Genomic DNA, 6449 nt, shown 5'->3' on the forward strand with positions numbered 1-6449 from the left:
CCCCCCTCGCAGCTCCTGCAGCACCCAGTCCACTTCGTACCTACTTCATCCTCCGGGCGCTTTTCCCCAGAAAACCGGGCATCCTCTGAGCATCGGGCCACCTATGCACAGATGCTGCACTGAGCGGGGAGCTTGTCCCTTTTTTGGAAGAATGTGCTTGGATCAGTGTTGCTGCTTGGAGTTTCAAGACTTAGTTTCAGTATCTCTCTCCAACACCTTTCGCCCCATTTAAAAAGACATCCATTGCTTGCTTTTAGATGGTGTCACCAATTCCCCTCCCCCCCCAACTTTGCTCTCGCCTTCACCCCCAGTTTGGGCTCCCAGTATTTTCAGCAGACCAGCTGAAGGCACCTTTATGGCCACACTTAATTACTAATTCTTCCCCTCCCAGGGCAGTGCCCGGAGGGCCCTGGAAGCCGAATGAGACAAACCTTTGCACCCACACCTCCAGGGAGCGCTGTTGGCTCCCCGCCAGCACTCTGGGCTTCCTGAGTTCTCTCTTGCCCCCAGCACGTGCACTGCAAATACATTCAATACTGAGGACCAGGTGAAGGCTGCAGTTTCACCCCCGAATTATTCCTGAATTATTCTGATTTCCTCAGGAGCTTCCAGTCCGAAGTTGGCTGGCTTAGAAAGGAACACAAGAGGAAAGGGGCTTGAACTCAGGCAGAGGCTCTAAAGGCCAGGCCTTGAAATCATGTATCCTAGTAAATGAGACACAATCTGTTAGGGGACATTTTTTTTTTAAAGGCAAAAAATAAATAAATAAAATTTAAAAAGCTAACGGACTAGAAAAGGGGAGTTGGGACAACTCTTGGAGACTTCATAGCTTTTACGTGGATGTAGCGTATTTTCAACTGGGGGAGGGACTCTAATTTATTCCCCAGTGTAGGATGCTAGAGAGTCAAAAAGTGCTATTTATAATTATGCTCACGTAGGACAACAGAGTCACTCTTGGCCAGAGATGGAGAGAGGACACTGACTGTAAAGCTGGCCACCCATTAGCACGGAATTTGAAAAAAAGGTGAAGAAGTGGCCCCAAATCTCCTGGCACATTTCATTCTCCCCACAAACCTGCCTATGACTCAATCCCTAATCCTAAGGGATAGATGTGCTTCCCTAGGCTATCACCTTGACCAGTGACTTAGCAGGAGCCCTTAATTCAGTCTTACCCCATGAATGCACTTGGCCTGTGCCAGGAACAGACCCCAGGCAACCTCTGCTGATATGTCAGAAACAAAAGTGCCTGGCCTCCTCAGTTCAGTGGCCACATACCGAACTTCCTAATAATTAGGGCTTGGGAGACCTGTGCTCCAGCCCTGGCTGGGCCTCTGACTTCAAATGGAAATTGAGTCAAAACATTTTTTTTCCTCCCTGAGTCCGTGTTTCTTAATCTGTAAAATGAGAAGCATAACACCCACCCTGTTCACCTCACGTGATTGCTTTAGAATTATATTTTCAATTCCAGGAAATCTATGAAGGCTTACTCTAAACCGGGCCCTCTGCTGAATGTTAAGGATCCAAGTATGAGTAAGATCTGGTCTCTGCCACCCAAGAGCACAGAGTCTAGCCCAGAGAAAGACTGGAAACAAATAATTTCATTGTGTAACAATGTGGCAATTAGAATATCAAGCCCTCATGGGAGCATAGAGGAGGGAATAGCTTTTGCAGAACCTCAGTGAGTTTTCCCAGAAAATGTGATTTTTTTTTTTTTTTACCTTGAATTAATCCAGGGCAAATATTTATTGAAACCTACTATGTGCCAGACACTGGATATGAAGATACAGTGGTTTAAAAAATATATTTACTGACTTTGTGGACCTTGAAATAGTCCTATGAGTCATAAAATAAAATGAATAAGAGATTGTTGTTGGCATTTCGGGCAGAGGGAAGGAATGTGCAAAAGCAACGGAGTGGGATGTTCTGAAATTTCTAGTAATGCACCATGTTCCAACATCAGCAGCTTGGAGCAGTGGCCTGGCGTGTGGCTGGCAAAGTGCATTGGGATTAGATTGGAAAGGGGTTGGTGGACACAGCTGGCCACCATGGTCTTCCTAGTGTTGGAGATGTAGAGTCAAGACTGACACTGGGAAGGGAGGTGATTGTTATGGGAATTTAGAAAGATCATACTGGACACCATATAGAGTAAATACCACTGGGCTTCCAAGGGAAGGAAGTGCTCTATGGCCTGGAGAGAACAGAAAAGTATAAATTTATAGAGATGTGTAACTAATGCTACACATGACTGATAGTGAATTTATTACCTCTGATGAAATTACACAGAGACTATTGTCCTGCACATCCTTGAAGGCCAAATTGATGGCTACGTGCTGTGTTTGTTGATCAAATTCATAGAGATATTGCAATGCAGGATAAGTTAGATAATTTATACCAAGTGCCTTAAACAGTTTTTATGCCTGTATACTCAGTAAGTCATCTCAAGTTGAAAAAATAATATGTGTAGTAGGAAGATCTGGGTGGGAATTTTCATTCATTCCCTTTTTAGCCATGTGACTTTGGTCAAATTTAGAATATCTTAATCTATAAAGTGAGATTATAATATGAATTTTGCCTAACACATGAAAATTATGGAAGGTGTATATAAAGCAACTTGTACAATGTCTTATGTGTAATAGAAAATAAATACTCACTATTATTATTATTGGTGTTGGAATACATCCACAGAAAGCCATCCAACATGAAATAATAAGAATAATAATGGATAAAATGTTTACAGTATCAGTAAGATGTGTGGGAGTTGTAAAATGTACAGTTACAGGAATGATTAAGTATAGTATAATATGTAATTAAAATATGTGACAATTAAAATAATGATTATATAATTACATGGAGACATATTTTAACTAGTATACTCTGTTGTAAGACAGTCAAATCCAGTTATCTCAGATCAGTAGCCTTCTGTGCATGTTTTCTAGAATATTCTCTATCCTGAAATGTATTTAACTGCTCCTTCATTCACTTCATTGCTCATTAGTTCATTTATTTAGCAAACATAGGGTACGTATCTGCTAAGTGTGATGCCCTAAGCTAAGTGCTCTGTTTGTTGATCAAACAATAAACAGTTTTTGAGAAGAACTCATAAGACTTCTATATCACTTTACGGCTGATATCTGCCACAGGTGACAACATTCATCTGTTTTAACTCTTATAGCAAGTCATGTCTAGACTCAAAAGTCTATGCCAAACTCCCAGGATGAGCTGCAGAGAGTGCCACCTAAAGGCTAATGTGCAGACTGTGACCTGCTTATCTCCAGAACATTCCATCTCCATCAAGATCTCTGTGAATGACACCATTGAAGTTGTGCAAAATGCAGTTGGCTTAGTCCATTTGGGCTGCTATAACAAAATATCATAAACTAAGTGGCTCATAAACAACAGAAATGTATTTCTCACAATTCTAGTTGCTGGAAAGTCCAAGATCAAGACACTGGCCAATTCCGTGTCTGGGAAGTTGGAATCTGCTTCATAGATGGTACCTTCATGCTGTGTCCTCACATGATGGAAGGGGAAGGCAGCTCCCTGGGGCCTTTTGTATAAGGGCACTAATCCCATTCCCGAGGGCTCTGTCCCTGTGACCTGTTTACCTCCCAAAGGCCCCACCTGCTAATAACATCACATTGATCATTAAGTTTCAACATGAGAAATTTAAGGAGACACAAACATTCAGACCATAGCAGCAGTCTTCTTGTTCATACATTACAGCCTTGGGCATAGGCTCACTGGACTGGAATTCAAGAACTTCCCAACAGCTTCATCTCTCACTCTTCTCCATTGCATGCCTGCCAGCTCATCACTGCATGGATATCTAGGTGCTCACTTCAGTGCCTGACCCTGAGAAGGAGCCTACCCTCATCCCTTTCTGGTGCCTCTGTGTTTCTCTAGCATCCTTTCCAGGACATTCCCTCCACCTTGCTGCACTCCCTCAGCTCAAGGTCATATTCTCCAGTCCCCTTACTTGGCTTTGTAGATGCCTCAAGTTTTAAATGGTCTGTTCAAGCTCAAGGCAAGGTGTGGTTAGCCAATAATGAGGAGGTTTGTGACGTTAATGCCTAAATTGCCATCTAGATAGTCCCAATGATGGACTCTACAGATTGGCCAGCAGAATCAGTAAAGGTGGCCAAGAAGATAAGTGCTCCTACTTACTCCTTCATGCAAGATTTAACTAATCAATGTATGGGGAACCAAATCAGGATATATCCTGCTCTGTAATGTTTTTAGGAGGTGCTCTATCTTTAACTGAGGTTTCCACCACTGGCTTGGTTCCACCTTTAGTGTTACATTACTTTGTGTTCAACTTCATATCCCCTCGTTGCCTTCCTTGAACGTTCTGCTAACTCAGTAAATGGTTTCTGTCATCTGTTTGTGTCAAGAAGAAGGAGGCAATCTGGGCAAGAGGGTGCACACCTTCATAGCTGCAGCAACTGGGGATACGTTTAGCCAGGTTCACGTGACCTGTACTATCCTGCACGTTAGAGGTAGTCACAATGTCCAGGTGCCTTTCAGGCGGTGAGGAGGCCTGTGGCTTGCTTCTAGGCCTTGGCACATGGTGGCTGTATTAACTCCATGTCATAAATTGCCCCATTGCTTTGAGAATCTTCTCTCTTACTAACTTCAATAACAGTTACCCTTTAATTATGTCTTTTGAATGCTAGACCAGCCACTTTCTTTCTCTCTAGTTCTTATATAACCCTTCAAATTATTACCCCCACTTTACAGATGAAAGAACCAGGACCCAGAGGGACTAATTAATCTAATTCATGATAGCCCATTACTCGGTGGCCCTGGAGGGTGTGTGTGTGTGCGCGCGCACGTGTGTGTTGGGGAGAAAAGCGGCAGGGGAATGAGTTTATTCTGAAACTACATGATTTTTTTTTTACTCTACCACATTGCATGTCACCAAGCTTTCTAGAGTTGACTAAACCTTTGGATTGAATGGCCCGCTTAAAATCCTCCCAGAATGATGATTTCCTTTCTCATATTTTTTTTAACAGCTCATGTTCAAGAAGCAGCTGCTTATTTACAAGGTGCTTTTGAATTGTACCTATTGAAAGATGACTTTTTGTTTATTTGTTTGTTTTTACCATGGCTAGGCTGAGGATGTGTTTTTGTCTTTGGATAAATGGTCCACTGGGAAAAGTCTAGTGTATAAACACAGAAGAAATGGCAACGTTGGAACCATTTTTTCCCCCCAAGTCCTGGTTTTGTAACTCTTTTTCTCATATAGGAAAATAGCTTTACAAGTGAAATGAGATACAAGAGAGTTTTGTTGTTGTTCTTAAATTAGAGCAGGGTGGGAAACCCAACATATGGGGATTTTCTGAGTGTTGCAAATCGTCTCCCATTGTGTTCAGTATTGCTGAGAAGCTAATAAAGAAAAGTGAAACAGGTAAAATGAACCAGCTAGTCCAGGAAGTGCTACGAATTTACATATTATCTAGAGTTGTAGGTTACTGTAAAAAGACTCCATTTGGATGGTGTTCTAGTAAATCTGTGAGTGTTTCCACACCTGGCACACAGATAGACCTGGGGCCAGATTGCCCTCTGTTTCACAAGCTTTGGGGCCTTGAATGGCACTTAACTTCCCTTCCCTTCCTTGTCTCTCACGTGGAGTGGAGATAATAATACCTTCCTTGCAAAGGAAACAGGCTAAATCAAATAATCACTTAAGATTCCCTTCAGCTTTTACAATCCAACCTTTAGTATGGGAAAAGCAGGCATGTCACAAGTAGACCGATATCTGAACAACAATGCATTGAGTTTCCATCCCATTTGGGCACCAGATCAGACAATTAGCAACTTGGTCTTGGATGGCCGTCAGAGCTCAGATTAAGGTTTATAAAAACTAATATGTGTACCAGCCTTGCCAATTTAACAAGCACTCATGTATTTTGTCTCACTTAATCTGAACAATAATTCCCTAAAAGAGATTTCATTACTAGCCTCAGTAGAAGAAACTGAGTCTGAAGGAATTTACTAGCCCAGGAAGACAAACCCAGTCCATTTTATCTAATGGCAAAATCTGTGATCCTTTTATGCTGCAGTTCTCCTTCCTGCCACTTCCTTCCCCTTCCCTGTCCTCTCTCCTTTTGTCCCTTTTCCTCCTCTTTCTATTCCCTTCTCTGTCCAAATATCATTCTAAATTTAAGGCAATTTGGGGCTTATGCATTGGGGCCCCTTTGCGTAAAATTTCATTTGAATACAACATTAACAAGTTGCAAAATAGGAAAGCATGTCTGAGCAAAAGGTTGATATCTATAAAATAGTAGTTTGCAACTTGTGAGCCCAGGATTCTCAGGTGGGCTTGGAAGATAGCAAGTAGAGCATGGGAGCCTCAGCTCTACATGAAGTGGTCTACTCAGTAGACTGTGGATGGAACTAATAATATATCTCGTCTATATTTGCACAATTTGCTTGCAAATGTTCATACT

This window comes from Eulemur rufifrons, chromosome 19 (genome assembly GCF_041146395.1).
Source record: "Eulemur rufifrons isolate Redbay chromosome 19, OSU_ERuf_1, whole genome shotgun sequence".
NCBI classification, from domain to species: Eukaryota; Metazoa; Chordata; class Mammalia; order Primates; family Lemuridae; genus Eulemur; species Eulemur rufifrons.